The 17,449-nt window shown below is 40.2% G+C and overlaps 1 long non-coding RNA gene across 1 annotated transcript in view; it reads right to left on the reverse strand.

Annotated features, from left to right (window-relative positions):
• Nucleotides 1-1,880: 1,880 nt before the first annotated feature.
• The window catches only part of LOC139691260 (uncharacterized), a 31,446-nt gene continuing 15,877 nt past the window's right edge, over nt 1,881-17,449 (reverse strand). Inside the window, exon 3 of the long non-coding RNA XR_011701577.1 lies at nt 1,881-4,369. This is a non-coding gene — a long non-coding RNA (uncharacterized lncRNA). The remainder of the gene's footprint in view (nt 4,370-17,449) is intronic.

Here is a 17,449-nt window from a genome sequence, read left to right on the forward strand (position 1 = left end):
TTTTTAATTCGCTCCACATAATATTCTTCACACATATACCAGAGCACCAATACTGATGCAGCTGACGAAATAAGTAGTCCAAGCCTTCGATTGAGCGGTTTATATGATCAAAATAAGTAAAGTGAAAGCACTTAGATGACAAACAGAAGGTAAATGAAAAAATAATTTTGTCAACATCATATTAAAAAAGATACGCGGCAGTGGAATTGCATGAGTTTTAATGTACGTATTAGTTGGAAGGTGTAAGCAGTATTGAAAAGAATTAGAGGAAGAGAAAATAAACGTTGCAAAAAAGAGAGAGTGAACAATTAAAAAAATTGCTAATTAATGTGAATAAACTTATTGCTGAGGTATGTTTCCACTAAACCTGCACATTAAGTTTTCCCACGTGGATGAGTCGTTGAGGTATTATCAGTAAGTCAGTATTTGACCAAGAAGGCGTGGGCGATAAACAGAACTAGTGACCAATACAATACCCACCCACCACTTGGCGCTAACATCATCAAGAAGTTAATCTCTTCGGTAACGCCTACGTCTTATTATCGATGAACATTCGCCCTTCTTCCTTTCCTTCTCCATGCAGGTCCCTATGCTATTTCTCAAGAACTGATTTCTCAACGCTTGGCCTTGTAGGGATTATTTAGGTCACTTCTTACCTACCTTTTGCTTGCATTGCACGGGATCGTGCCGCACACAAGTCCCCCTTCGTAGGTGGAATGGCACAATTGATCGGGGAAAACTGCAAGCCTCCAGCGCTAACATTGGGTACTCACCCGGCCCGCTCTGCACTAAGCAGACCACATTTGTTTGGCTCCATACGAGGAGAGAAAATCTTAGCCCAAGTGTGGATTTTAAGAAAAAAGTACTGAAGCTGCTATCATAGTTCCTTAGATGATTGCAATATTCAATCTCATTGCGAATTTAGTTTTGCGGTTCCTCATTAAAACAATTTTTAAAATTAAATATTACATATAATTTTACAAAAAAATCTATAAGTAAAGATGGCTTTTAACTATATTTTTTCCTTTAAGTGGCCATGATTTATTTTTTAATCAAAAGACACTGTTTTCATCTCCTATAGGTCTAATTAAGGTGCATTAGAAGTGAGTGTCAATGGGAATTATACATAATTTCCATGACATTAGTTTACACTTCCCCAACTCAACGTACATCGACAGTCTTTAATAGCCACCGTAGCTGACATCTTCCAAATAAGCTCTTGTACCTCAAAGCTTTCTTCTTGACAGATAGCATTCTTGGTGGAAACGATTTAGTTGTTTCTCGGCACTAACAGCTGTAATTCAATATAAACTGTAGCATTATAAGGTGTATACTTTACGGTCTTTAGTCTCTGAATTTAGCTTTTAGAGAGGTGATGCAATCGACACGGTAAATAAAATGTTCCCACACAATTTCAAGCGATAAATCGTTCATGTGCCAAATTGAAATTATTTTCCTTATAGTAAAGTGTGCTTAAGACTGATGAAAGACAGGGATTTGCTTCGACTGGGTAGCCAAACTATCAAATACCTTCTCATAAATATATTCCTTATATTCGATCATTGTACCTTGTCCGAAGAAAGTAGTTGCAGCTTATTTAAATAATTTAATTTCAAGGAATAAGAAATTTTAATTAGATTACCGAAATAAATTATTATCAACTCAATTAAGGTTAAGAAAATAGCATTGGTTCAAGCCTTGATTCTTCCTAGCTTGTCTCGCCAACATCATGTTGCAACACATTTTCCTATGCATAGCCACTGAAATTGGAGGGAGAGAGAGAGTTGTATTGATTAACGAGGACTGCAATTGGGCGAGCCATTTTTTTTAGCTGTCTTACTGTCTAAGAGAGGAGAAGGTTCACTTAATTAAAAAATAAATTAGCGCTAATGTCAACAATTATTTTATTATATTAAGTATGATGAAGGAGCGGCTCCTTCAGCTACTTTATAACAACATCTTCAAACCAGAAAAATAACCGCACAAGGTAATAATCTATTCACTGAACTTAATATCCAGTATCAAACACGATTCAAAATACTTTACCTTGAACGATACTATCCATTGGAATTCGTAGGAATTATTGGTATTATAGTTTATTTATTTACCAATTATGTGATTTTTAAACAGCATAAATTTATTACGTCAGTGAAAGTTACGAAAAAGTAGTATTACTAAACGTGACAAAAATAATAAGTGGCATAAAGAATGCCTCACTGATAACATTCAGTATATTTCCACTTCCAGAGCCATCAATGGATAGAACAAAATTACAAGTAAAATACTGTCTATGACACAAGACACCGTCTTTTGATATCAAAATTATTTTTAATTGCTTTCAAATACACAATGAATTCCCGAAGGAATTCTCGAAAAAGATTGAAAGACGAGAATCAACTCCCCGACTCTCCTTCGATCACATCAGGTGAAATATTTAAAATACAAAGATCACGGAAGACATAGTTCAAATGACAAATGAATAAAAAGCAAACAATGCTTTTAGCACTGTTGAAAATGATGGTGACATTAGATAAATACTTTCATAGTTAGAGCATAAATGCTAATTCATAAGGTTTCTTTAACTTTTAAAAAGTAATACATAAAACTAATATAATGATTTACATGAAAATATACTACCGTCACAACATTTTTATTTTGAAGAAACACGTTGCGACGTTATAAAGAAATCTTTGAATGAAGTACAAATATGAAAAAATACTGAATAAAATACGCACATTACCGAGGTTCTGCGACAGAACACATGGTTACAGGAATCAGTTTTCTGATAATATTGTCAGTAATTTCGGGCGAATGTGGTCATACATAATTTGTTAATACAACTGTAGCTGTGGAAAAAACGTTTTCACCCCAAATTATAGTATAATTTGTGAGATTCAGATAAATTCAACAGAATTTACAATCTAAAATATACAATGATATCCAAACATTTCACTGAATAATACATGTAAACTCAGGAGATAATTTAACTCCCCTTTAACATCCCTAAGTCTCCCTCGGGGGACAGTTCTCAATGCAGCATCGGCATAAAATGTTATGCGGGTCCAGTTCGCTGGGAACACATGTTGCGGTGGAGAGAACGGGAGTGAATGGAGAGAGTGGGCTGCGAAGGAGAAATATAGAATGGAGCGATTTCAAAATAAACATGCTTAGTCTTCACTGTAGGTATCTGCTAACTCTAACAGTATTATATCGGGCTTCTTTGTAGGTTACCATCAAAAGCATGCGATGGCATATAATCACTACATACAATTCATATGCATACATATATATGTACGTATAAATAGACATACGTATACATACATAGACACATATACGGAGGGCTTTTTTCTGAAAATACTTTGCCGGTAAGACCAGTTTCAGTGACAAGTGAGTTCGTTCTCACGTATACCCAGTTTGTGTGACCCCTTCGCTTGGATATAGGTACCCAAGAATTTAAGACTAACATAATTTCTTACTCTTGAAAGCCACCAGCGGAAAGAAAACTGCAGTCAGAGCCTTGGTGTTTTCTCAGTTTATTAAACAAAAGGAAAAGTACCGGAAAAGCAGTTCCACTAGAAAAAAGCCCTGTACATAAACGCGTACTATACTAAACCAGTGGTTCTAAAACTTGTCCGGACGACAATACAATAAAGGATGATTAGAAATGGTATTAATAAGGGCAAATGGAGGATGAGAAAAACTGAGAAGTTATCCTAGTACTTCTATTTCTGTTCCAGCTCAAGTTAATGGGAGCAATGCAATGCACCATGACCAAGTTGCATATATAAAGCGGAGAGATTTAATGACAATTTCTAACAGAACTGGGGAGCATAGTTGAATGCAAAAAACAAGCTGCCAAAGAGAATTTTAATGTCGGATGACGCCAGGGCTGCTCGCAGTCGAAACGAAGGTGAACTTTCGTCTGCACTGCAAGCCAGCCCGCGCAAGGAAATCAAAGGATCAGGTTCCACGTGTCTTGGGGAGGGTGGCTGACGAACGACCAAACCGTCAGTAGGTACGGAACACAAGTTTGAGAGCCACTGGACTATCGAGCACCCGCGGAAAGAGGAGGAAGGGCCGCGGGGTGCGGTCGCCGCAATGGACGCCGGCATGGGGTCGCGTCCCGCCATCAGCGGAGGGGGGGCCGCGTCTGGGGGAGGGGGGTCGGTGAGAGCGTGTGCCTTCTCCCCGCGCCCTCAACACGACGTCTCTAGCAGCAGCGAGGCGAGGCGGAAGAGGCGCGGCCAAGTGGAGACGCGCGGCTCCGTGGCGGCGGTGGCCGCGGCCGCCGGGCGGCTCGCCTCCGGTGAGCCCTCGCCCTCCGCCTTCTTCTTCGGCCGCCACAGCTCCAAGCGGGGCATCGCCGGACCTTTTGGTGGATGGCGGGAGGGGGGGTCCACGGAAGAGGAAGAGGGCGAGGGAGGTGGGGTCGGACGTTGAGAAATCTCGTTATAGAGTTGTATTCTATTTTTTCCCTAACGGCTAAAAAGATCTGATGCTTTCAGGCCTCTACCGCGTGATATTAACAGGTAAATGTTCGAAGAGAAGAGACGTGCCACGCTATCTACAAGGAGAGCATGACGATATTATCGGACTATGGTTAGTGTGGTTTAAAAGCACATTCCATTTTGGCTTAGATGGTTACAACTCTTTTAGTGCACAGCTAGTGCTCTAATCTCTAAAACTAAGCGGAATTAGAGCCGTCCAAAGCATGATAAGTGTAAGAAAGGAGAATATGCCTTATTTCCACGAAGCCTAATTGAAAAAACCATCGTTGATGACAAAAATATTTGAAATCATGTTGGTTATTTGGCCTCAGTTTTCATTAGGATCAGGTTCATAAATTTATGAACGACCATAAAACTTATCCAATTGTAGGTTTCCACTAACCAGCACCGTGAATTACTCCCTAAACAATTTACTACATATTTATGTCAGTCAAAGATAAGAGTAGAAATTTTCTTTGATTACCATTCTTACTCTCCCATAGAAAGTAAGAATGAAGAAAGACTCCAAGAAATGACTATGAGCTATCTTGACTATGCTTTTATGTTACCAAGAATAATTTGCTTCATATATTTCATCATGTTCAACAATTTTTTTGGCCACTAAACCACCGTTTGGTCTCCAAAATTTTTTCAAAGGCTTCGGTACTAGGTTTCGCACGAATGAGCTGGTAGGATAATTTTGTAATCCGATTATCTCCGTGCTGACCTATTAAACATTTTGTTCTCCGGATAGTCATTTCAATACAGTCCTTTTTATCTATGTACATGGAAACTGAAAATTCACTCACATCCCTGCTTATTTATTACCCTATCATCTTCGCTATTTTGGATCTACGTCGTAAGGGATTTATAACTGATGTTACTTGGAACTCCTGTTATTAGGCCATCATAAATGAGATGTAACCATGATCGAGGAGGACTTCAAACTACTGTAATTAATCTACAAGTGGACGAAAAATACAAAATTAATTGTACATTTTTCTCAATACCCGACCGCATAACGTGAAAGTATCACAAAACTAAAATGGAGATTTAGCCGTCGAGTAAGGTGAAAAAAAATAGGAAATCGATTCTCATGTATGCATATTAATAAATGAAAGAATCAAAATCAACGAATTCAGGAAAAATGGAAAATTGTATGTGAGCTCACACAAAAGTTCAAATGTCTCATGAATTCGAATCCAGACCTTAAGGAAAATAATTTTCTAGAAAAGTCTAAGGGGGGGGGGTCACAATGTAGTTTACCGCTTATCTTTAATTCAAACCAAATGCAGGAATAATGTGGAGAAGGGCACTAACGGACACAAAGATAATTTTATGTAAGGATATGTCATCGAGTGACTGTTTAACCATTACTCGTTCGTTTTATATGCATCGTGCCCCAGGCGCTTTGAAACGACCGCATCGCCAGCCACAAATGGGAGCCACAAGGCCGCCGTGCGCGTCATTACTGATGGCCAAAACACTGGCGGGAATTTTCTCAAATGTGAGCAAGTACTTCCTTCCTACGCAGCCTCTCCCGCGAGGAGAGTGACCATGGAAGAGTGCCATGGAATTATCCGCATTGCCCCAAGTCTCGAAGCGCCCTCTCCGGATGATCGCTCGGATCAATTGAGGAGTCGGGATGTCCTCTTTAACCGCAGACTCGTCCGCAGTTGCGCAGGTCGAACAAATCGAAAGATCTCGGTTCGACCCTAGGCAGGAAGGACACTTGAGTGCTACGATGGGACTATCCGGAGAGCCGTGCGGACCCCGTCTCCCAAAAAATTGAATTCTTGCCAGTGCACTAAAGCCCAGCCTTTACAGGACACATACTTGATGTGGGCATGCACTATTCCGTTATCATGGTCGCAAATGACGACAAAACTGATCCAACGTATAACTACTGCTGCAATTCACTGAATATTTATGCTAAGTAAAGATCAGGATAAATTTCACACGATTGCCATTCTTTCGTGATCTCAGGAAGGAAGTAAGAGTTTCCGAGATCAAATTAACAAATACAAATGAAATGATTCCCAATCTTTGGTCATATCTCATGCGTACACGTGACTAAATGTACATGTATATGCCCCATTGACACATGAATATATGTCAATTAATGCTTGATATAAACCAATTATATGGAGGGTACTATAAGTTTAACCAGTATATTTCCCAAGTTTCCTAAATCAAGGAGGAGAGGTGGGAAATAATTAAGAGTTAATTAATTATTTCTGACGATAAACATTCTATTTAGTGGCTTCATTTCACATATCAGGATGAATTTTAATTTTAAAAGATCGATCGGCTAACAATCTCCGTTTATTCGCCTTTTAAGAAACCACACAGCTGACATGCATGCTTCATGAACACTTTATGTTTCCAAAATAGGATTGCATTCATTTTTCGATATGCTTCCGCGCATTCATAATATATTACGCGTATATTCTGCAAAGGGCACGATGCATAGCACCATACATTAATTGCTATCTATTCTTTAAACGTAAACAGTTTGTATATTAAAAAATTCATATGATTGGTCCACTTTTAGTAGTACCTACATGCATTTCCATGCGTCGAACATATTGGAGAGTATTTTAATAAATACAGATTTTTCCCAAGAAAAGGGATTGATGTGGGTATACCGAGACAAGTACACGTATATATATATATATAGATATACGCTGCTTGTTTAACGCTTTGAATGAGACCTTAATTTGAGCGTGAGTCACAATTTTCATTGTAATGGCGGTGAATGGTGGCGGAATTGTAATGGCGGTGAATTCATCTTAAAGCGCAGCTAATCATGTTGGAAGTCCAAGATTCGACCCTCGGGTAGTGAAAAAATTGTCCTACCTATACCTACTTTAATGGAAAGACAAGTGCACGTATATACACGCTCTTGGGAGTCCAAGATTCGTCCCTCGGAGAGTGAAAACATTTTCCTATCAGTGACCACCTTAATGGCAACTCGATAGGCGCTAGAATATGCTAGAAAAATCCACTATGTATATTTGCACGTTCTACATGACTAAATCTACAAGCATGTTCTAATTAAAATATGCCAAAAACCTGTGACCATAACAACTGAGTGAGGAATGGTAGTCTAGTGAGTGGACGGTTTGGATTCAACTACATCTTCATGATACATCCCTGCAACCCACCGGCTATGCGTACAGCACGGGGAACATCCTCATAATGCATGCAAAATAAGAGAATAGATGTAATCTCATACCGTACGCTAAAGACTGGTAAGATTTTAAATAGTGTGGTGGATTTCGAAATATGGATGCACGGAGAGAAATGAAAAAGTAATGTAATAGACAGAATAGAATTCACACAGATTTGTTTTCCTTTCCGTCCGTCCGTTATTTTGTAGATTTGGTACCATACAGACGTACTAGGTGAAGTGGGCCAGTGGATGGAAGGGATATTGAGAGGCAATGAACTATTGACGTTTGTGATAGAGGAGAGAATGTTCGGTAGGCGAGGTAGAGAGAGGGGGAAAAATCAGGCATTCCGCATTGTTAAGGGTTCAAATTCGGAAAACGCCTCTGGGCACCCTTTGCCGTGTGATTGAGTCCCAGGGCATTCTGGTGAAATTCACTCCTCCCCCCTCCCCCATTCCTAGGGTATGCGAATCCCAGCTGCCTTTGACCTCGCCACCAGGCTCAACTCACAGGCTGACCATCGGGTCGAAGGTTTCGTGTGTTGGGAATCGGTATGCGTGTTTTCGGGTGGGCTTCCGACGCACCCTCATTAAAACCGGCTACCCCTCTTCCCGCCAAGGCTTTCAGAAATCCAATTTCACTCCCTTCACCATTCAAGACTTTCTTTGTCGCTAAGCTTATAATACCATCCTCCGAATATATCTCACCGCATTAGCATTAAAAACGGGCTGTGGAACAACGAAGGTGCAATAAAGACGTTAAGTGCTGAAGAATAAACTAGAGAAGCACGAGAAGAGAAGTAACTGTGGTCATTAAAACAATGACGAAGCAAACAACAATAAGATTTAAATAAATCATGACTAGCTCTAGATTTCACCATCAAATCGTCGCTGGATTTGTTTTGGCTGCGGAGTTAATTCACTGACTATCAAATAAATATTACAATTCGATTGTGGTATACGGAGGAAAACTCGGTATTATCTCATTTAAATTTAGTATCAATAGTTGTGCTCATTTTTTTTCTGCTGTTCTGGTCGCAAATTTCGTCAAATGTCTCATATCGGGTCAAACGAGTCGGCCCATTTCTCTGCTCTATGACTTCCCATTTTGGTATCGCATATCAGCGTAATGACAAGTGATTCGCCTGGTGCCATCATTCAACTCGCACACTTATTATTTTTCCATTAATCTAAGTCTGGTACATAGCCATCTATTTTCCAGTGTCTCTTCCAATGTTTTCCAATAGACATGAAATGCTTTCCTTTCACTCCCATCAACGGACCGGGAGGTTTTACGTGGTATTTCGTTTCATTCGGAAATGACCACTGTTCGCGATGGGTGCCGGATGCTCAAGGCATTGCCAGGTATTGTTTGAACTAACGCAAAACAATACCTCTCCTTAAGTTTCTCGCCACATACGTACTGCCCCGCTATTAGCTCAATGGAGCAATATTTATTTAAGCTCCGCAGATACATGTATTTCGAACTTGATCCCACCTTATCCGACGCAAGTGTGACCAAATTATTTCATGAGACATCCCATACTTATATCCGTGGAAAGAAAAAAATAAACGCACACACACAAAAATATTCAAGAATAGGATTGGAGAATTCACAAAATTACTTTAAACGTTTCGGTGATCATGCCTCCTCTATCAGACTTCTCTTCTCCAGCGACGGCAGTGGATCATATATGTTTAAATTGAATGAAAATAATAAAGTTTGAAATGGAAGTCAAATACACGGTGAGTCACATGCATCATTCATGTTTTGATTATGTCTCCTTATTCGGATTTTTCAGCATTGGGGCATCTGGCATTGGGGAACGATGGTTTATTAATAGTGCATCGTTTTAAATTTTTTTCATTTTAAACTTTCGCTCACTCGCCATTTTCAATAAACGCTGTAGCGACCTTTTTCCTATTGGTGGAATAATCTTGCATTGCGTAAAATCAGTAGAAAAAAGATCTAAATATTCGCTAACGGGCATGCCCTTCTAAGAAACTCCAAGTTGCTAGACAGGGCGTGCAAGCGCACTAGGCCAGCGTTGGGAAATGGGGAAGAGTTTAATATAACAAATGGAATATACTGAAAATGGGATGTTTAATAACCTCTTCCGCCTGCTGTTCACGGAATACATTATTCCCGTAGTAAAATTGGTTCTTTTTCCAATTTTGTATTTGGGATCCGATCTCCGAATAAGTTGGGCGACAAAAAAATCTCACTTCATAAGTGAACCGACCAGATGCGAAACGATGATTTCACTCATGGGTAAATTTTTTTACGCTAAGATGATTTTCCATGCATCTCTTGCACCGTTTAAGGGACACTTTTACATATTGTCACGACAATTTTGAACTAATCGAGCTGCTGTGTGTTGTCTCCCCTTGAATAAAATCTTTCCCAATTAGATCCCATACCCCACCCATGTATTGGTCTATTCCAAACGGTTTGCGAAAAGAAAGAGATAGCAGGGTTTTCTATTCTTTACGTAAATACTTCTCCGCACATATATTTTTAATAAAACCGAATTTTTAAATAGTTTAATCACACATTCTTCGTGAGTGGGGGCCCCAAGATACGGTTTAAGCAATAATTGCCCGAGGGTACGTACAAAGACGAAACTTGATCAAATCATTCATAAAAATGACGAAGGCATAGTGATGTAATAGTTTGCAACCCAATGCCGGCGATATCTTTGGTTTGTCATCAATGCTTTGTTTTTCTTTGGTTCAACTTTTCGCAAATCCGCAATTCGCCTAAATTTCACCCGTTTCGGTACCTAGATAATCAGGATCAAACTGATATAAATGTTTTGCTTTCTCACAGCCCCCGATTTCTTTTGAGCTTCCCCTATCTCATTATGCTTTTGACGATTTGATCGACTCGATCCCTTATTGGATTCAAAAAGTCCGACTCAGTTCGATTTCGGTTAAATGGGACCGACATGTAATGGTTGCAATTCACTCCAGACCAGGAAATGCCTTGATTTACCTCCGATTCCCCTTAAATTAATCACCAGAGCGCCAAATCGTGGGTCGCGGTAGTCCAGGGGGTAGAGCGATGAACTACTGACCGGATGGTCCCGGGCTCAATTCCCCGGCAAGCCTCTATGGGCACCTACAGCTCCACCCAAGCTATGTGATTTTTCGGGTACCAGATCATCCTGGGAAAGCATAACCGGCAGAGGGAAAGGGACTGCCCCCCCACCCTGATGTGCGAATTTCACACGCCGTCGGGCTTAGTATCGGTTAAACTCGACCAGAGTCTACCAAACCGACCTTCGGGTTGATTACTGTGTTTATGTTTAGCCCCAAATCAATGTCTCATGCCATTAGTGTTAATTTTAATCCGAAAATTTGATTAAAATGAATGAACTATTTCCAATCTACCATAGGACTGTGAAATTTAAGTGAATATTTTCCAGAAATATTCACGCATCATTTGAATCCCTTATTTCTATTCGTTTTATCTCTGTGCATTCAATTCGAGGTGTTCTATGTTGTATTACGCCACGGCACAAACAATCATTCTATTTTATCCATGGAGCCACGGCTACGGGAAACTTGTGCTAACTTCGGCGTGCTATAAGCTTCCCAAAAAGACGGGTGCTCGCAAGGTGAAAAGTACTTTTACGGTCTTCCCAAAATACACACTCCCGGCATTACGCTCACTTCGATTGCTGAGAAGTGTGGGATTTGGCCCGAGAATTTCCCACACGCCTAACAGTAAACTGAATAATATTATGGTTATTTGAGTTCGACTTAAAGTTCGGGGCATTCATACAACGTTTTAGGCTGTGAAACTATCCGACCCATCGATAAGGCTCAATGAGATACGGAAAATATTCGGAAGGAATTGAGTAGCTTCACAATAGCGCGGAAGCCATCGTAGTTATAATATTCATGAAGGTTTTATATCATGAGAGCGCATATTCAGGGGAAAAGAGTTTTTTGCAACAACTAGCCCTCCGTGTACGGTGCGTGACCGCAACTCTTCGCATACAGTACATTCCCGTTGAGGGGGGGTGCATCCCCTGTCACACTGGTGAATTTTGGGACATCGCGTAAGGTGAAGTTCCAGATAGCTTCACCTTACCCCGGGATTTTTCAGGGGATATATTTGAAACTTTATTTCTATGCCTTTTTTTCTGAATAGTTTATACTCCAGAGGCAAAAATCCTTATCGCTTCTTAAAATAATGGGTCTTAAAAGGTATTTCTTTTGGGTTTATGGCCGTATTTATAGTCTAGTATGTCGACGTAATTCCTTAAAAATTCTGGTTCGGTGATTACGCCCATTTGGCATGGAGTCCTCGAAATGGTGCGATGGGAGTGAAGGAAGGAAGAGGGAGTGGGAGTGGTGTTGCTGACTCCCTTCCCAAAGCCCCTCTCGTGGGGGATGGGTGTGGCACATTCCTTCCCTCTGTAGAGCATCAGCGCATGACCAGTGGGGAAATGAGTGAGCGTATCCTGTGGTGCATCTCAACACCAACCCCCCCCGAGCATAGCCCGGGCCTCAACTCAATAATGCTCAGCGCTCCCAATTCATCTTTCAGCTATGCGTTACTTCCCTTTGTCCATCCGCCAAAGGTGCCGCGATAAATAAATAATTTTTGTACCTTATGATATTTTCAAATATTTTCGAAGATGGTGGAGAAAAATTCCGGACATGGACAATTATTTCTCCCAATCCCGCTGCATTGAATAATTTTCGATCGCGATATCGACATGTGCGATGGCAATTTCAAGTCACTTGTATCCCAAGAATAGAAATCCGTCGAAGAAATGATCGTCAATAAACTCAGTGGAATTCCAAACTTTGATGAGAAATTTCTTTCGCTGCATTAAATCTGGTCTATTTCAACGTTACAGCATTTAATGCATTACAACGGGAATCTCAATTTCCATTATCAACCTGGGGGCTTCCTCCGTATTGAACCTAATAACGTGCCATTCCTAGTATTAATCGTTAGTATTCCTGATAAATTGCGTCCTTACTTTCACTCCAAATAGCACGAGCAAGTTTGACCCTGGAAAATGACGGAAGTTTTAAGACCGAACCTTTCGTCATTCATTCCAGAAGAATTTCCCCAGCGGAATGAAAGAATATCGACTTTCCGCCGGGAATAAATAGGATGCGGAAATTATGTGAAGCAAACCACATCCCAAGGAAGATATTTTTATCGGTGTCTGTCCCTCTCACTTTCCCTAAAGGGTACACTCTGAGCGAGGAGTGGCAGATATATCAGCGGGGAGGCGACGACAAGAGTGAGGTCGGGCAGCCGGTCGCCTCAATGAGTGACCTCGCGTGTCAATGAGACCGGGCTTCAACGACCACGCAAATCTCGAGGCCACGATCGAAAAATGATGATGTGTCAAAATCCAACCGAATAAATTGGTCAATTCACTCTTCTCGCCGAAGGTTTCCGGCGACGTCCGTCACCACGACACATGAACGATACCCAGATTTCCCTTGCTAATGGAAATGGGTCTGGAAACCTCCGCAACCACTTCGCTTTTGAACCCCTTGATGGAATTACTCGGACAAATCCCAACGTAGCCAAGGTCTGTTTCATTAAAGGCGCTTGCTGGACGGGAAAATTGCCTTGATAAAATTTTATTCGATCAAGAAGTCCTCAAAATATCTAAAACATTCATTTTTTGCTAACCTGAGTGAAAACATGATAGCCGGAAAAGAGAAATGAAACTAACCAAGCCATCGGAAACTCTTACGGTGCTACGGGAGTGGAGGCTGCACTAGGAACACTTAATGAGGTCTTAATGAAATTTAAAAATAGTACTTTGGGGCGTGCCTTCATTAAGGTAACCGATATACGAGCCACTGTGCTTTTCTCAGGTTTCCTATAAACCACTTAGGCCAATACAACCTTAAGAGCCAGTATGTAACAACTCATAAAACATAGGGTCTTGCATTTAGACAGGCAACGATTACAACCGACCAGATTTTAATGAGGGAAGTACAGGAAAGATACCCATTGCACGTGAGTAGTAGGTTTGCTCTTTCGTGAAATATAATTTTTGTGTGCACTATTGAATTAATTTGAGGACTCTGATCTTATTCTGTCATAAAAATTCCCCCAATACATCAAAGATAAGATACATTTTACTTAGAGGAATCCCTTTACTATCTCTAAACGATTTCAGTTATAGGCCGTAGGCAGAACATCCAGTACCGATTCATGTACAGGTATTTAAGAAAATGAGCATGCCGTTTTGTCGATTTCCTTGGGCGCAGAAATGTGCCACGTAAGCAATATCGTCCTCTTAAGCACGGGATCATTTTCATTCCCCATTAAGTACAAAGCATCAAAATGAAATGAGGTGACATACACCATTTTATTTGGCTGAGGTTAAACATTGATGGCGTTATTTCATTTCATTCTGTGTCGCACATAGGTTACCGAGTAACTCCAATGCGTAACACATTAGACTTCGGACAAATGTGATTCCTTCATCCCATTACATGCGAAAACATTTATAGCAAGTAATTGCGGACGTAAGCGAAGCCCATTTCTTAAAACTACTAATAAAATCTGAGAATGCTTGCATATCTTATTAATTTATGGTCAACATGCTCCAAACTACTGATCAACTCCGCTAAAACATCTTAATGCAACGCTGGTGAAACTGTCACAGCATTATGGACCGGCGAGGAGCAAAGCCCGGAAGACTTGAATCTTTATGATTAAGTCTTATCCCAACCAATATATAGTCTGGAAATATTAATTGAACTGCAGAACCTCAAGCGACCAACACGACCATAAACGTTATCGTATTTTAATGCACCCACCCATAAGTCAACCTTAGCCATCTACATGGGCAACGTAAACTTCTCCAATGGAAACAATTTTTACCCAATCATATCCAATAACCTATTTAAGCCTCAAGTGTACTTCCGTAGCGGAATTTGCCCTCGGAGTAACGCCATCCTTTGGCTTCGGGTCTGCGCGCCTACCTCAAAAGTTCAAGAACGACTTCTACCTTCTTTTTATAGCATTCAAAGTCGTAATGTCACATATACGAGTATATTTCATTTTTCCCCGAGGAAATATTTGAAATTCCGAATAGTCATACAGCGAAACATTAGGATTTATGGAATATGAGCCCGCAAAATTAATTTATTTCCTCATAATTCAACTCAACTTTGAATTAATAGTGTTTAAAAATCCAAGTGAGCGATTAATTACAAAGCACTTTTACTTTAAAATATCAAAAAAAGAGCGGGCTAAAAAAAATAATATCGGAAAACGTTTAAATCAAAGGACAAGAAATTAAAATCTTGAACGTATTTTGCACGACATGCAAATTTGATTTATTAGAAGTAACCCTATGTTACGGTACAGTGACAACAACCGCTTAAACTTCAGCCATCCTAAACGCGATCAAGTTGGCAAGTCAGAAGTGGACGTAAACACGAACCTTCCTTAGAACAGGGTAAAATACCCAGAGTGAGATAAAAGCGAAAACGAGGAAAATAAATTCAAGATAAACATAATTATAAAACAACCAAGCGATCCACACTATTATCAGGTATTGATTTATTAACAAAAAAATCTAGGGAAGTATATTAAAATAATCAATGGTGCACTCATTTGTAGGCAGGGACGAACTTAAATAATCTTCCGAGTGCGATATTTTTGAAACAATTAGATTTTGGGAAATGCCCAAGAAGCCACCCACCAATCAAAAAGCCGACTGATGAGAATAATCGAATGATTGTGAGAAATAAATGGCTACTTATCGTGTTCGGGACACCGAAATATACCGAAAATACCTCCCATTTTACCAGAATTCCCGGAAGAAGAAGGCTGAAATTGGCGTGCGCCCGCTGGGCCAATTCAAAAATTTTGGAGGACCCTGCAAAAAAGCCAAGAGGCACATTGTTTTCACCGAAGGCTGGAAACTTAAGCCACCGATGTTACTTAAGGCGTTGGGTGGACAGGGCGAAGGGAACGAACGCAATTAAATCCGGAAATGACTCAAGTTACAATGAAATGCAACCGTTTACTGAGCAGCGTCGTAGCCAGGGGTGTGACAGAATGGACTCCAAACCCTCCAAATTTTCGTAATATCCTCAACTTTTGTAATATCATAAAAAAGGGATTGATTAATCGATTTCAGGATTAGTTACCAGTGCCTCCGAGTTCCACGAGGATTTTATGATAAGTACCTGCTCTTCTTTTAAAATCCCAATATAAATTTGAATAATATTCATTCATGAGAATGATTAGTTGACAAAAATCTTGTTTCATGATAAAAAATGTGCGAAAGAATATTATAATACATTTAATTTGATGAGGATAAATCAGCCAAGTACACAAATGAAGATCATGTTTGTATAAACTCTGACTATTACTGTTTTTTTATGCTGTTCCAACCTCAGTTTACCACTCTTGAACGTACGTAACTGACCTAACACATTAACTGACAAACTGACCGGTTAGCCAGTTGAGTCCGAGGCCGATAAAACCCTGTCAGGTAATCATTCCTTGGCTAAGTGGTGGGAGAACGATGCTCTTTCCGATCGTCTTCCAAGTGGTCATCACCAATAATGGGTATCAGACCATTTCGTAAATACTCACTCTTAAAGGGGATCGGATTTCTGCAAGGGCGAGTGCACAGTAAGTCTCAGTCTTGACGATAGAGTTTCCACCTGTATTTCCATCCACACTTGGGCGAAGAGAATAAATGGGATTAGTTCCATGCGTCAGCTGGACTAGACTCGCTAGGTCGCTTGGTGCCTTCCGTTAACGGAGGGGTAAATATCCTCCGGCTTCTCCTTACACTTCTGCTGTCCTCTTATTCAAGCAGTTCTCCTAATGCTCTAATTATTATGACCAGTTCCGTACAGTATACTGCCTAATTGTGTTAAGTCCTAAATTTCTACTAACTCTTCATTACACACTTCTATATACCGGTGAAAATGACGCCAGCAGTCTGTCGCCTCCCAAAATACATACTGCAGCTATTACGCTGAGGAAATATAGTATGTGGATACCATCTTCTGATATTTTTAATATCAACTGTGAGTAATAGAAAGTTGCGGCAGAACTTCAAAAAAGAACAAAAGACACGCAAACTGCTCAGAGAGTCATTATCATAATCGATTGAATGAATGACGCGCTCCAAAAGAATATCTTCGATGCGTGATATTGTTTTAGAATCCAGCCGCGGCTCCAAGGTCATCTTAGGATCACCATGCCCTTCGCCTTTCATAAGTTATTTGTGGCATATTCAGCAGAGTCCTTTCAGGAAAGCAGTCAATTCGACCACCTTCAATATTTACTAGTACTCGAATCGGAAACCATATACACGCACGAGAAGTCGACATGCCGGTACTATTTTGCGATAAGGCTTCCTCGGAGGGTAACTTTTAATCGATGCACGATTGTCGCCCAAAACCAATTTAGTTCCACGAGTATTAAAGGCATTAGTCTTCACGCTATAGGGCAAATGTATGACTAAAATATAATAATACAATAAATGTATGACTAATATAAAAAGTACTGAAATCAAATGCCAGAATAATATAATTTTGCTCACAAATTTCATTATAATTGAAGACAAATAAGTTAAAAATGACTACTCGAGTTCAGAGTGCAATCAATCACGACGGTAGGTACAATAAAATCAACTTCCACTCGGTTCTTTCACTCGAATGATAACTTGTGATAATTCACAGAGGGCATTTACTTTCCTGTTGCAAATAATCTGGGCACCCTCCCGCAAACACGCTACGGTGGCCTTAGCATGCATGCTCCTGCTTG

Source organism: Hetaerina americana, unplaced genomic scaffold, assembly GCF_022747635.1.
Source record: "Hetaerina americana unplaced genomic scaffold, ioHetAmer1.1.p SCAF_31, whole genome shotgun sequence".
Lineage (NCBI taxonomy): Eukaryota > Metazoa > Arthropoda > Insecta > Odonata > Calopterygidae > Hetaerina > Hetaerina americana.